Source organism: Cyrtonyx montezumae, unplaced genomic scaffold (genome assembly GCF_038088225.1).
Source record: "Cyrtonyx montezumae isolate F1298 unplaced genomic scaffold, pur_monq_1.0 scaffold_34, whole genome shotgun sequence".
NCBI classification, from domain to species: Eukaryota; Metazoa; Chordata; class Aves; order Galliformes; family Odontophoridae; genus Cyrtonyx; species Cyrtonyx montezumae.
The window spans coordinates 2,442,479-2,455,904 of NW_027072039.1; positions in this window are offsets into that span (position 1 = coordinate 2,442,479).

Consider the following 13,426-nt stretch of genomic DNA (forward strand, 5'->3'; position numbering starts at 1 on the left):
CTTTCTTGTAGATGGGAGTCACATTGGCAAGCCTCCAATCTTGTGGGACCTCTCCAGATAACCAGGAATTCTGACAGATGGCAGAAAGTGACTTGGCAATCACCTCTGCTAGCTCCCTCAGCACCCTTGGGTGGATCCCATCTGGCCCCATGGACTTGTGGCAGTTCAGATGCAGGAGTAGATCTCTGACTATCTCTGCTTGGATCACAGGGGGTGTGTTATGTGCCCCGTCCCGGACTTCCAGGTCAGGGCAAGTACCCTGTGGACAACTGCTCTGTCTATTAAAGACAGATGTGAAGAAGGCATTGAGAACCTCAGCCTTTTCCTTATCATCTGTGGTTACATTCCTTGCCTCGTCAAGTAAAGGGGAGAAATTTTCCTTAGTTTTTCTCTTGCTGTTAATATATTTGTAAAAGGGTTTCCTGTTCTCCTTCACAGCAGTAGCCAGTCTACGTTCAAGCAGGGCTTTAGCATTTCTAACTTTCTGCCTGCAGATCTTAGCCAGTTCTCTGTAGTCTCCCCAAGTAGCCTGTCCCATCTTCCAGAGGACATAGACTATTCTTTTCTCTCGGAGTCTCAACAAAAGTTCCCGCTTCATCCACACTGGTCTTTTTCTCCTCCGGCTTGACCTACGGGACTCCGGGACAGCCTGCTCCTGTGCCTTTAAGATTTCCATCTTGAGGAGCATTCAGGCTTCCTGAAACCCCTTTACCCCCCAGAAGCGAGTCCCAAGGGACCCTTGCAACAAGCATCCTGAACAGGTCAAAGTCTGCCCTCCGGAAGTCCAAGGTAGCAGTTTTGCTAGTCACCCTCTTGACGTCACCCAGAATACCAAACTCCACCATTTCATGGTCACTCCGGCCAAGACAATCTCCAACCTTCACATCTCCTACTAGTCCTTCCCTGTTAGTGAAGAGCAGGTCTAGCAAGGCATCTCCCCTGGTAGTCTCTTGCACCAGCTATGTCAGGAAGCAATCATCCACACATTCTAGAAATCTCAAGGACTGCTTCCTCTGTGCAGTATTATATTTCCAGCATATGTCAGGGAAGTTGAAGTCCCCCATGAGAACGAGTGCTGGCCATCGTGCAACGTCTACGAGTTGTTTATAGAACACCTCATCTATTTCTTCATCCTGACTAGGTAATCTATAACAGACCCCCACCACGATGTCACTCCTAAAGACTATCCCCCGATCCTTATCCATAGGGACTCTACTTTATCATTTCCAACCTCAAGCTCTTCAACATCAAAACATTCTTTGATGTAGAGAGCTATGTCACCACCCTTTCTTCCCTATCTATCCCTTCTGAAGAGCTTGTAGCCATCAACCCCAGTATTCCAGTCATGGGAGAGGTCCCACCATGTTTCTGTAATAGCTACAAGGTCATAGTTAGCCTGCCTCACAATGGCTTCAAGCTCTTCTTGTTTATTGCCCATGCTGCGTGCATTGGTATAGATGCACTTCAGCTGAGATATCTGCCTCACCCCTTTCTCCAGCACAGCCTCCTTAGGCTCTTTACTGGTGAGTCCTGTTTTATCCCCTTCCCCTGTCACAGCTAGTTTAAAACTCTCTCAATGAGTCCAGCTAGCTCCTGTGCTAGGATTCGTTTCCCTCTTTGAGACAGGTGCATTCCATCAACAGATAACAGGCCAGGAGCCGAGTAAACTGCCCCATGGTCAAAAAATCCAAAGTGTCTGTCTCTACACCAGCCTCCCAACCAATTATTCATCACCTGTGTTTTCCTAGTCCATTCTGTGTCCTTCACTGCCCCAGAAGGTATGGAAGCAAACACCACTTGTGCTCCCACCCCTTCAACTAATCACCCTAATCCCCTGAAATCTCTTTTCATAGTTCGCAGACATCTCTGAGATATTTCATTGCAGTCTGCCTGAACTACGAGTAACGGATAGTAGTCAGTGGGGTGTATCAGATTCGGGAGTCTTCTAGCAATGTCCCTGATCCGAGCCCCAGGGAGAAAGCACACTTCCCTGCGGTTTGGGTCTGGTCTTCAAATGGGGCCCTCAGTTCCCTTTAGAATGGAGCCACCCACTACGATCACCTTCCTTTTTTTCTTAGTAGTAGCAGTCTCAATGCGTGGAGTTGACTGCCTTGCCATTGGTGACCTCCTGTGGGAATCCTCCTGCACTTCCCCCCTTATCACCTCTTCAACATCCAATGCTGCAAATCTATTGCTTAGGGGGACCTGGGGACACTGGGGAGGCAGAGGGGGAGATTGCCCACGGTACCGAGCAGGGTACCGAGCAGGGACTCTCTGCCAGCCCTCCCTATCCCTCAGATATCCTTTTTCTGCCCTACTGGGACAGGTCAGGGAGACCACCAGCAATTGCGGGGGATCTCCCTGGCGCCTTTCTCTCTGGCGCTCGAGGGAGCTACTCCACCAGTCAATCTCACGCTCACAGTCCCTGATGGCCCTCAGTCTCTCAACCTCCTCTTTCTGTTCTGCCACCATGCTAAGCAGATCTTCCACCTGCTCAAACCTTGCACAGGAGAACTGCTTGCCACCCTCATCCAGCAGCAGCAGGCTCTGGCACTCCTTGCAACCAGAGACCTGTGTAGCCACGCTTCTAGGCAGACCTTCTGTCTGGGTCGCCACAGCCTTTGTAAGGCAAGCCCTCTGTCTAGCAGAGACCATGGCACAAAAAAGAATAAAAACAAATAAATGAAAAATTGAAAGGAAATAAATAAATAAATAATAGTTTATAATTATGATGTATATAGATATGAATTGTTATAATTTAAAAACAAATAAATAATAATAATAATTAAAAAATATATATATAAAATAAACACAAACAAACAAACAGTGGGTAGTGACACTTCGCTGCCCTCCCTGAGCCCTATTCAGCTGAGGGTTGAGGGCGAGGGCACTGTTACCCTGGCAACGCCTACGCCTTGTTAACCTCTCCTGAGAACAGCTGTAGGGACTGGCTTCTCTCACTTGGTTCCCGAGAGACAGGAACCTCCCGAAAATCCTCCCTGTACCTCAATCAGCCACTGCAGCTCCGGCTGTGCCAATTTCAAAGCAGTTGATCACGAGGTCTAAGTGTTGCTTTCGGGTTCTGACCGTTTTAAAATGAGTGATTTTAAAGTGAGTGCCTCTGATGAGTATCAGAGGCAGGCAGGGTTTTTTTTCAAAAAACAAAAAAACCACTCTTATTTTTTTATGATTTTTGTAATCAGTATTCTACATCATAACATCATGTAGAGCACTGGGAGTTAAAGATTTAGTGCTCTAGTTCTGTGGATCAGCATGAGTTCCAGGTATACCTGTCTCTGAAGATAAGAACTCCATACCCCACAGGACTTTGCATTACCTTGTGTTTTCCGTTTTCTGTTCAAAGGGAAAGATGATAAAACTGGTGGCAAGTCACAAAATGTCTCTCTTTCCCCTTTTTGTTCATCTGCAATGTGTATACGCCTTAGCTGTCTTGTCTTCAGCACTAGAATAATGCCTTCTGTTCTTGGACACTCTCCCATATTTTTTTTTCTATTAACTTCAATGCCAATTATATTGCATTACATTGTGTTATTTTGCATTATAATTGTCACGGTGTTGTCCGTGACAGTAACCCAAGGGAAACCGAGAAGGGAGAGGGGAGAGAAAAAAAACTGCGTCAGTGGCCGCGCGGCCGCCCGAGCAGAGCCGCGCTCCGGGAGGGGGAGGGGGAAAACAGCGGGAAGAGATGGGTCTACAAGAAAACAACGGCACGATCTGAGAAGGAACGGTAACTTTACTAAATCTAATAAAATTGAACAATTGAGAGAGAGATAAAAATTTTCAACCCAAAAGCTGTGAGCTTACGTTAAGGAGGACCTGCAGGGGAAGCACACGTGCTGAACCTCCACGGCAGCCCAGAGCAACGCGCCCAGACCGAGCGCCGCCTGGCATCCGGTGCGGAGCTCCGCCCCTCCCCTCTGCTGCTCCCAGTTCATATTGCAGCTCCAACATATCTGGCACAGCAGCACTCAGTGGGGGTGTGACTTCATTCAGACCACGGTAATCTACCGTCAGCCTCCATTCTCCACTGGCTTTGCGCACCGGCCATATGGGGCTGTTAAAAGGTGAGTGAGTCTTGCTGATCACTCCCTGGCTCTCTAGCTGACGGATAAAGTTATGAATGGGGAGCAAGGAATCCCTGTTGGTGCGGTACTGCCGTCTGTGCACTGTTTTTGTAGCGATAGGTACCTGCTGCTCTTTCACTTTCAGTACCCCCACAACAGACGGATCTTCTGACAGGCCAGGTAAAATAGACAGCTGCTTAATGTTGCTTGTGTCCACAGCAGCTATTCCAAAAGCCCATCGGTACCCCTTGGGATCCTTGAAATGTCCCCATCTGAGATAGTCAATACCGAGTATGCATGGAGCCCCCTGTCCAGTCACTATGGGATGCTTCTGCCAGGTTTTACCGGTGAGGCTTATTTCTGCCTCCAACACAGACAGTTCCTGAGAACCCCCAGTCACTCCAGAAATATGAATCAATTCTGTCCCTTTATAACTCGAGGGCATCAGAGTGCACTGTGCACCAGTGTCCACCAGTGCCTTATATCTTTGTGGCTCAAATGTGCCAGGCCATCTAATCCACACAGTCCAATACACTCTATTATCCCTTTCCCTCCCCTGGCTGAGGGCAGGGCCCCTCTATTGGTTACCTGCAGTGACGGGAGCAATTTCATTGGTGGCTGATCTCTGCTGTAGTTCTCTCACCCGTGCTCGCAGTGCAGGAGTGGGTTTTTTATGCCACTTCCTCATGTCCTCTCCGTTTTCTCGTAAGAAGCTCCACATGGCCACACGTGACATGATGTTACTTCCATCATTTGCTCGTGCAGAGGGGCGGTTGCCTTTGGTGGCCGAGACTTTCAACAGTTTGATAAATTGCTTCATCAGATTCTTTGCGTCATGCTCATCTTCATCAGGTGTTTCCAATACTGACACAGGTTCATCCCTATTCATCAGTAATGACAGTTCCTCCAGTATAGTTTTCTGTGTCTCCTTAATCTCACCTACTTCTTCTGCTACTATAGCCGCAATGGAAGCACGTGATGGTGGAAACTGTTGTTCAAAGTTTTGGAGTGTAATAGTTAATTCATAAACTGGGAGTCTTCTGTCTTGACCCTCGAATCTATGGAACATTGCTACCAGTGTACTTGCATACCTCTCTGGTGCTGTTTTTGAGAGCTTGCGATATACATCAGGTGTGCACCTTACTCTATCAGGATCACGGTCCTGGTGTGGACTGTTAGGGACGAAATTGGGATCATACAGCATCTCTACTACGGCTGTTTCTCTCAAAAATTGGATGCCTTTCTCCACGGTGTTCCATCTTTCCACCTTAGGCTCCAGATCATCTTTGTAAGGGTATCTATCCTTTACAGCCACTAGTACTCGTTCCCAGAGGGTAGCGACTCCATTCAGACATCTGCCAATTCCTCTGTCGATAGCTGGGTCTCGGGCAATGCTTGCCAGTTGGCGGGCTTCGCTGCCATCTAGGGACACGCTGCTGGCACCGCTGTCCCAACACCACAGCAACCAGTTGACAATAGATTCACCCAAGCGCCGTACAAACTCCTTTCTTGAACCTTGTATTTCAGTCATCTTTAGGGGCCGACGAGTAGTGGTAACAGTGACTCCATCATCATCGCTGTCTTCTCCATGTCTCTCACTTTTCTTAGTGGCCTTTTTAGGTGGTGGTGGTGGTGGTGGTGGTGCTGAGGAGGGCCCCTCGCCTGGATCTTCCTTTTTTTTTTCTGCTTCTTCTTTCCGTTCTAGCCGCAAGGATGGCCGTGTCCATTTCTGGCCTTCCACAGGGGCAACCGACACTGATACCGGTGTTTCCTGTGATTGGTCAGGTCTAACTTCGAGGTTTTCATTTTTGCTTTGGACCTTGGTTTGGAAACCATTTCTCTCCAGAATATCAATTATGGCTCGATAAGCACAAGCCAGACCCCAAACAATACATTCCTTCTCAGATCGTCCTGAGTCACATGACTCCTTACCTAAACACTCACTGAATTTCTCAGGATCCCACAGGTGCTCAAGATCAAAACTGCATAACACCGGGGGTCCCCACGCTTCTAATTTCTTTCCTAATTTTTTCCACCTTCCCTGCCATTCAACACTCGCTGGTTTTGAGGAAAGCTTCCTCCACATGATGTAAATTACTATTGCAGAGAGTGCATTCAGGAAAACAGATAACACAGCTGCCACAACTGCCAGGCTGACATCCTGAATATAGGTAAAGACCTGAAAAGAGTAACTGGAAACCATTCCAAATGCCGCATAATCTGTCACGTTAGCCAGGGTGTTTAGGTAGGAGGCATGTAACCCCCTCAGCACACTAAAGTAGCTGTATATCCACATTACTCCGGTGCTGAACATGAGGAGCTTAAAAAGACGCCAGCATGCTATAAGGTACATGAAAAACCTTAGTCCACTCTGCACCAGATTTACAATGGAGTGCCAATACTGCACTGCCCGCATTCTCCACCAATAATTGTCACGGTGTTGTCCGTGACAGTAACCCAACGGAAACCGAGAAGGGAGAGGGGAGAGAAAAAAAACTGCGTCAGTGGCCGCGCGGCCGCCCGAGCAGAGCCGCGCTCCGGGAGGGGGAGGGGGAAAACAGCGGGAAGAGATGGGTCTACAAGAAAACAACGGCACGATCTGAGAAGGAACGGTAACTTTACTAAATCTAATAAAATTGAACAATTGAGAGAGAGAGGGAGATAAAATTTCCAAACCGAAAGCTGTTAGCTTACGTTGAGGAGGAAAATGCAGGGGAAGCACACGTGCTGAACCTCCAGGGCAGCTCAGAGCAACGCGCCCAGACCGAGGGCCACCTCGCGGATGCTCCGCCCCTCCCCTCTGCTGCTCCCCCAGCATTAACTCCTTAACTGCTGCATGATGCTCTGATGTGGAATACCGGCATCAAAACCACAAAACCACAACAATGATATTTTATTTAGTAAATTAATTCTCCTCCTGAGATCATTGTTGCTGTTTTGTTTTTAGACTCATCTCCTTACCCTTTCCCATTTTTCCCTTTTCCCTTTCCTAGGATGTGGATCTCTAGGTTCCCCTGCCCCATTCATCACAGAAGTGGGCTGCACTGGCCCGTGCACCGTTGCAAGTCACAGTTTTGTTTATATGCACAGCAAGTTCTCTTTCTGGGACATCGCAAACGCAGTGTGTTTGTGTCCTTTCAGCACACATCACGGACCACATAACATGAGTTTTATCCAACTATTAATTATTCGTGGACTCCTTGAAGTGCTGGGGCCTGAGATAGACCCCGAACTCAAAGTTGACCTATAGACAAGCTTTACAACCTCCCAGTGTATCTAATATCAGTAGTATTGATGCACACATAAGACACTGTTCATCTATATTTTGCCATCTCAGGATAGCTTCTAGTGAATAACTTCATTACAGTTTCAGAAATACTCTGGAAAATTGGTATTGTAAGCATTACAAATAGTGCGTACAGAGATTAGTGATAGTTTTTGAAATTAGGTATAGCAAATGTCATAATAACATTTGACATCAAAACATTAGGCAAGTTGATAATGGTTGTTCTAAAACATGCTGCTGTCATTTCATACTGCTGTACTTAAAGAAACCCACAGCTAAATACAGTTGTGACACAGAGAGGTAAGGTATACTGCATCCAGTAATACATCATAACATTCAGTCGGGTTCAACATTTCCCTATTTAAAATACATGAATATATTAAAACCAGACTAGGGATATGATTGAGTTACTGAATAAAAGAGCTTACAAAAATAGAAAAACAAACAAACAAACATAACCAAATACACAGTATTTGCTTCTGCATTGAGGAAGTGTGTTTAATTTTTGAAAACAGAATACCATAACACATAATTAAGAGTCAGCTGATTTCCAACTCTAATCCCTTAATTTAGACATCTTTTTTTTCCCCTAAATTTATTAAAAAAAATAAATCATTATACCAAAGCATATCCGCTTCCTCATGAAGACTTCCAACATTACAAAGCTTCTAGTACTTTGACTGTGGCTAATGTCTTAACATCATTGCTACAGAATTGTGAAATAGATATAGAAAATGTTGCTTTAAATTGAGTCCTAGAATTTTTATTGATCTCAGTTGTTATTGCCTGTGGTATGTACATGTGCTATCTACTCAAAATGACAGGACGGCTTTACACCAAACTGTAAATCTTAACAAATAGATAAAAAACCAGCTTTTCAAAGACCCTACAATTTAAATTCCAAGCAATGTAGAATTCACCTAAACTTTCTCACAACTCCCCACCTATCACCCTAAAATTTGTCTTCAAAGATTTGCAGACTTTGCATTTTAAGCCAGATTTTCTCAACCTGTGGCCAGGTACACAACAGAAAGCTTACGCAAAACAGACAGACTCCTTGGGTAACAGTCCAATATTCTGACCAGGTTCTACCCTTACGTGTATAAATATCAAATTTATTGGAAAACCTTAATGTTACATGGGAAACCCCTTTCTCAAGACCACTCCTTCAGCTCTTTTGCACTGAGATTAACTGCACTGACTCAGTCCTCGTGATCAACTGCTTTGAAATCCGCACAGCCGGAGCTGCAGCGGCTGATTGAGGTACAAGGAGGGTTTTCGGGAGGTTCCAGTCTCTCGGGAACCAAGTGAGAGAAGCCAGTCCCTACAGCTGTTCTTGGGAGAGGTTAACGAGGCGTTAACGAGGCTTAGGCGTTGCCAGGGTTTCAGATACTTCGCCCAGCTGAATAGGGCTCAGGGAGGGCAGCGAAGTGTCACTACCCACTGTTTGTTTGTGTATTTGTTTTTTTTTAATATTTCTTTAATAATTATTATTTATTTATTTTTAAGTTACAATTCGTATATATATATTTTATCATAAACTATTATTTATTTATTTATTTCCTTTCAATTTTTCATTTATTTGTTTTTATTCTTTTTTGTGCCATGGTCTCTACTAGACAGAGGGCTTGCCTTAAAAAGGCTGTGGCGACCCAGACAGAAGGTCTGCCTAGAAGCGTGGCTACAAAGGTCTCTCTGGTTGCAAGGAGTGCCAGAGCCTGCTGCTGCTGGATGAGGGTGGCAAGCAGTTCTCCTGTGCAAGGTGTGAGCAGGTGGATGATCTGCTTAGCATGGTGGCAGAACTGAAAGAGGAGGTTGAGAGACTGAGAGCCATCAGGGACTGTGAGCGTGAGATTGACTGGTGGAGTAGCTCCCTCGAGCGACAGAGAGAAAGGCACCGGGGAGATCCCCCGCAATTGCTGGTGGTCTCCCTGACCTGTCCCAGTAGGGCAGAAAAAGGATATCTGAGGGATAGGGAGGTCTGGCAGAGGGTCCCTGCTCGGTACCCTGCTCGGTACCGTGGGCAATCTCCCCCTCTGCCTCCCCAGTGTCCCCAGATCCCCCTAAGCAATAGATTTGCATCATTGGATGTTGAAGAGGTGATAAGGGGGGAAGTGCAGGAGGATTCCCACAGGAGGTCACCAATGGCAAGGCAGTCAACTCCACGCATTGAGACTGCTACTACTAAGAAAAAAAGGAAGGTGATCGTAGTGGGTGGCTCCCTTCTAAAGGTAACTTAAGACCAGACCCAAACCGCAGGGAAGTGTGCTGTCTCCCTGGGGCCCGGATCAGGGACATTGCTAGAAGACTCCCGAATCTGATACACCTCACCAACTACTATCCGTTACTCGTAGTTCAGGCAGACTGCAATGAAATATCTCAGAGATGTCTGCAAACTATGAAAAGAGATTTCAGGGGATTAGGGCGATTAGTTCAAGGGGTGGGAGCACAAGTGGTGTTTGCTTCCATACCTTCTAGGGCGGTGAAGGACACAGAATGGGCTAGGAAAACACAGGTGATGAATAATTGGCTGAGGTTGGTGTAGAAATAGACACTTTGGGTTTTTTGACCATGAGACAGTTTACTCGGCTCCTGGCCTGTTATCTGTTGATGGGATGCACCTGTCTCAAAGGGGGAAACGAATCCTAGTACAGGAGCTAGCTGGACTCATTGAGAGAGCTTTAAACTAGCTGTGACAGGGGAAGGGGATAAAACAGGACTCACCAGTAAAGAGCCTAAGGAGGCTGTGCTGGAGAAAGGGGTGAGGCAGATATCTCAGCTGAAGTGCATCTATACCAATGCATGCAGCATGGGCAATAAACAAGAAGAGCTTGAAGACATTGTGAGGCAGGCTAACTATGACCTTGTGGCTATTACAGAAACATGGTGGGACCTCTCCCATGACTGGAATACTGGGATTGATGGCTACAAGCTCTTCAGAAGGGATAGACAGGGAAGAAAGGGTGGTGGCATAGCTCTCTACATCAAAGAGTGTTTTGATGTTGAAGAGCTTGAGGTTGGAAATGATAAAGTAGAGTCCCTATGGATAAGGATCAGGGGGATAGTCTTTAGGAGTGACATCGTGGTGGGGGTCTGTTATAGACCACCTAGTCAGGATGAAGAAATAGATGAGGTGTTCTATAAACAACTCGTAGACGTTGCACGATGGCCAGCACTCGTTCTCATGGGGGACTTCAACTTCCCTGACATATGCTGGAAATATAATACTGCACAGAGGAAGCAGTCCTTGAGATTTCTAGAATGTGTGGATGATTGCTTCCTGACAGCTGGTGCAAGAGCCTACCAGGGGAGATGCCTTGCTAGACCTGCTCTTCACTAACAGGGAAGGACTAGTAGGAGATGTGAAGGTTGGAGATTGTCTTGGCCAGCGTGACCATGCAATGGTGGAGTTTGCTATTCTGGGTGACGTCAAGACGGTGACTAGCAAAACTGCTACCTTGGACTTCCGGAGGGCAGACTTTGACCTGTTCAGGATGCTTGTTGCAGGGGTCCCTTGGGACTCGCTTCTGGGGGGTAAAGGGGTTTCAGGAAGCCTGAATGCTCCTCAAGATGGAAATCTTAAAGGCACAGGAGCAGGCTGTCCCGGAGTCCCGTAGGTCAAGCCGGAGGAGAAAAAGACCAGTGTGGATGAAGCGAGAACTTTTGTTGAGACTCCGAGAGAAAAAGAAAAGTCTATGTCCTCTGGAAGATGGGACAGGCTACTTGGGGTGACTACAGAGAACTGGCCAAGATCTGCAGGCAGAAAGTTAGAAATGCTAAAGCCCAGTTTGAACTTAGACTGGCTACTGCTGTGAAGGAGAACAGGAAACCCTTTTACAAATATATTAACAGCAGGAGAAAAACTAAGTAAAATTTCTCTTCTTTACTCGACGAGGCAGGGAATGTAACCACAGAAGATAAGGAAAAGGCTGAGGTTCTCAATGCCTTCTTCACATCTGTCTTTAATAGACAGACCAGTTGTCCACAGGGTACTTGCCCTGACCTGGAAGTCCGGGACGGGGCACATAACACACCCCCTGTGATCCAAGCAGAGATAGTCAGAGATCTACTCCTGCATCTGAACTGCCACAAGTCCACGGGACCAGATGGGATCCACCCAAGGGTGCTGAAGGAACTGGCAGAGGTGATTGCCAAGCCACTTTCTGCCATCTATCAGAATTCCTGGTTATCTGGAGAGGTCCCACAAGATTGGAGGCTTGCCGATGTGACTCCCATCTACAAGAAAGGCCGTAAGGAAGACCCGGGGAACTACAGGCCTGTCAGCCCGACCTTAGTATCAGGAGAAGTTATGGAGCAGATGATCTTGAGGGAGATCACACGATACGTGCACGGCAATAAACGGATCAGACCCAGCCAGCACGGGTTCACAAAGGGCAGGTCGTGCTTGTCCAACCTCATCTCCTTCTATGACTGGGTGACCAGATAGGTAGATGAGGGAAAGGCTGTTGATGTAGTCTACCTGGACTTCAGCAAGGCCTTCGACACGGTCTCCCACAGTATTCTCCTGAGGAAACTGGCAGCCCATGGTGTGGACAGGTTCACTCTTCTCTGTTTGGAGAACTGGCTGGAGGGCCGTGCCCAGAGGGTAGTGGGTAATGGAGTTAAGTCCAGCTGGTGTCCTGTTAGAGGGACGGCCCTTCAGAGGGATTTGGATAGGCTGAACAGCTGGACTGAGCTAAATGGGATGAGGTTCAATAAGACCAAGTGCCGGGTCGTGCTCTTTGGCCACAATAACCCCATGCAATGCTATAGGCTTGGGGCAGAATGGCTTGAAGAATGTAGAGAGGAAAAGGACCTGGGGGTGTTGGTTGATGCTCGGCTCAACATGAGCCGGCAGTGTGCCCAGGTGGCCAAGAAGGCCAACAGCATCCTGGCCTGTATTAGAAATAGTGTAGCCAGCAGGAGCAGGGAGGTGATCATCCCCCTGTACTCAGCTCTGGTACGGCCGCACCTCGAGTACTGTGTTCAGTTTTGGGCCCCTCACTACAAGAAGGACATTGAGGCCCTGGTGAGGGGTCTGGAGCACAAGTCTTATGAGGAGCAGCTGAGGGAGCTGGGATTGTTTAGTCTGGTTAAGAGGAGGTTCAGAGGAGACCTTATTGCACTCTACCACTTCCTGAAGGGGGGCTGTGGTGAGGGGGGGGGTGGGCCTCTTCTCCCTGATAAATAATGACAGGACGAGAGGGAATGGCCACAAGTTGCGCCGGGGAAGATTTAGGTTAGATTTGAGGAAACATTTTTTCTCGGAAAGAGTGGTCAGGCACTGGAATGGCCTGCCTAGGGAGGTGGTTGAGGCACCATCCCTAGTGCTGTTCAAGAAGCGTTTCAAGATGAGGTGCTAAGGGATTTGATTTAGTAGTTCAGTAGGGATAGTGATAGGAGGACAGTGGGACTATATGATCTTGTAGGTCCTTTCCAACTTAATGTACCTATGAACCTACGTTTCCATTTTTAGACGCACACTTAGCAGCCTTTTTTTTTAACCAGTATGCAGGTAGAGAGAATACATGTTTTTATTTTAAAATAGAAATTGCATATGATTGGCATTTCTCAAAGAACACATGACTACTAAACACTTCTTAAAATTGCTGTACACCTAGAAAAAACATAGACCCCAGAAATATTAGAATGCAACTTGTTTCATTCTTATAAAAAGAAGGAAAATGTTTTGAAGCTTCCTTAGAACGAAGTATTACTGGTTAATAAGAAAAACTAAATTCATCAGAATGGTTGCTTTGGGCGTGTTTTATGTCTTCTTCTCTATCTTTGTCTCCATTTTCAGCTGGAAGCATATTGGCTCAGGGAAGACTGACTTTTGTTTCTGTGACGACAAGTATCACTACCCATTTTATTATGTCTGCTGGTGTCATCTCTGCTAACTGAGCTGTCATCCTCTGGCTCAGTATCTACAGAGCTAACAGAGAAATGACCTGCCTCTCCAGGCCAGCTGGAAGCAATCCATCCTACTCATAAAGAAGCTGCACCAAGGGAACTATTCTTAGCCATTAATAGTAAAGTCTATTGCTACTTAGCT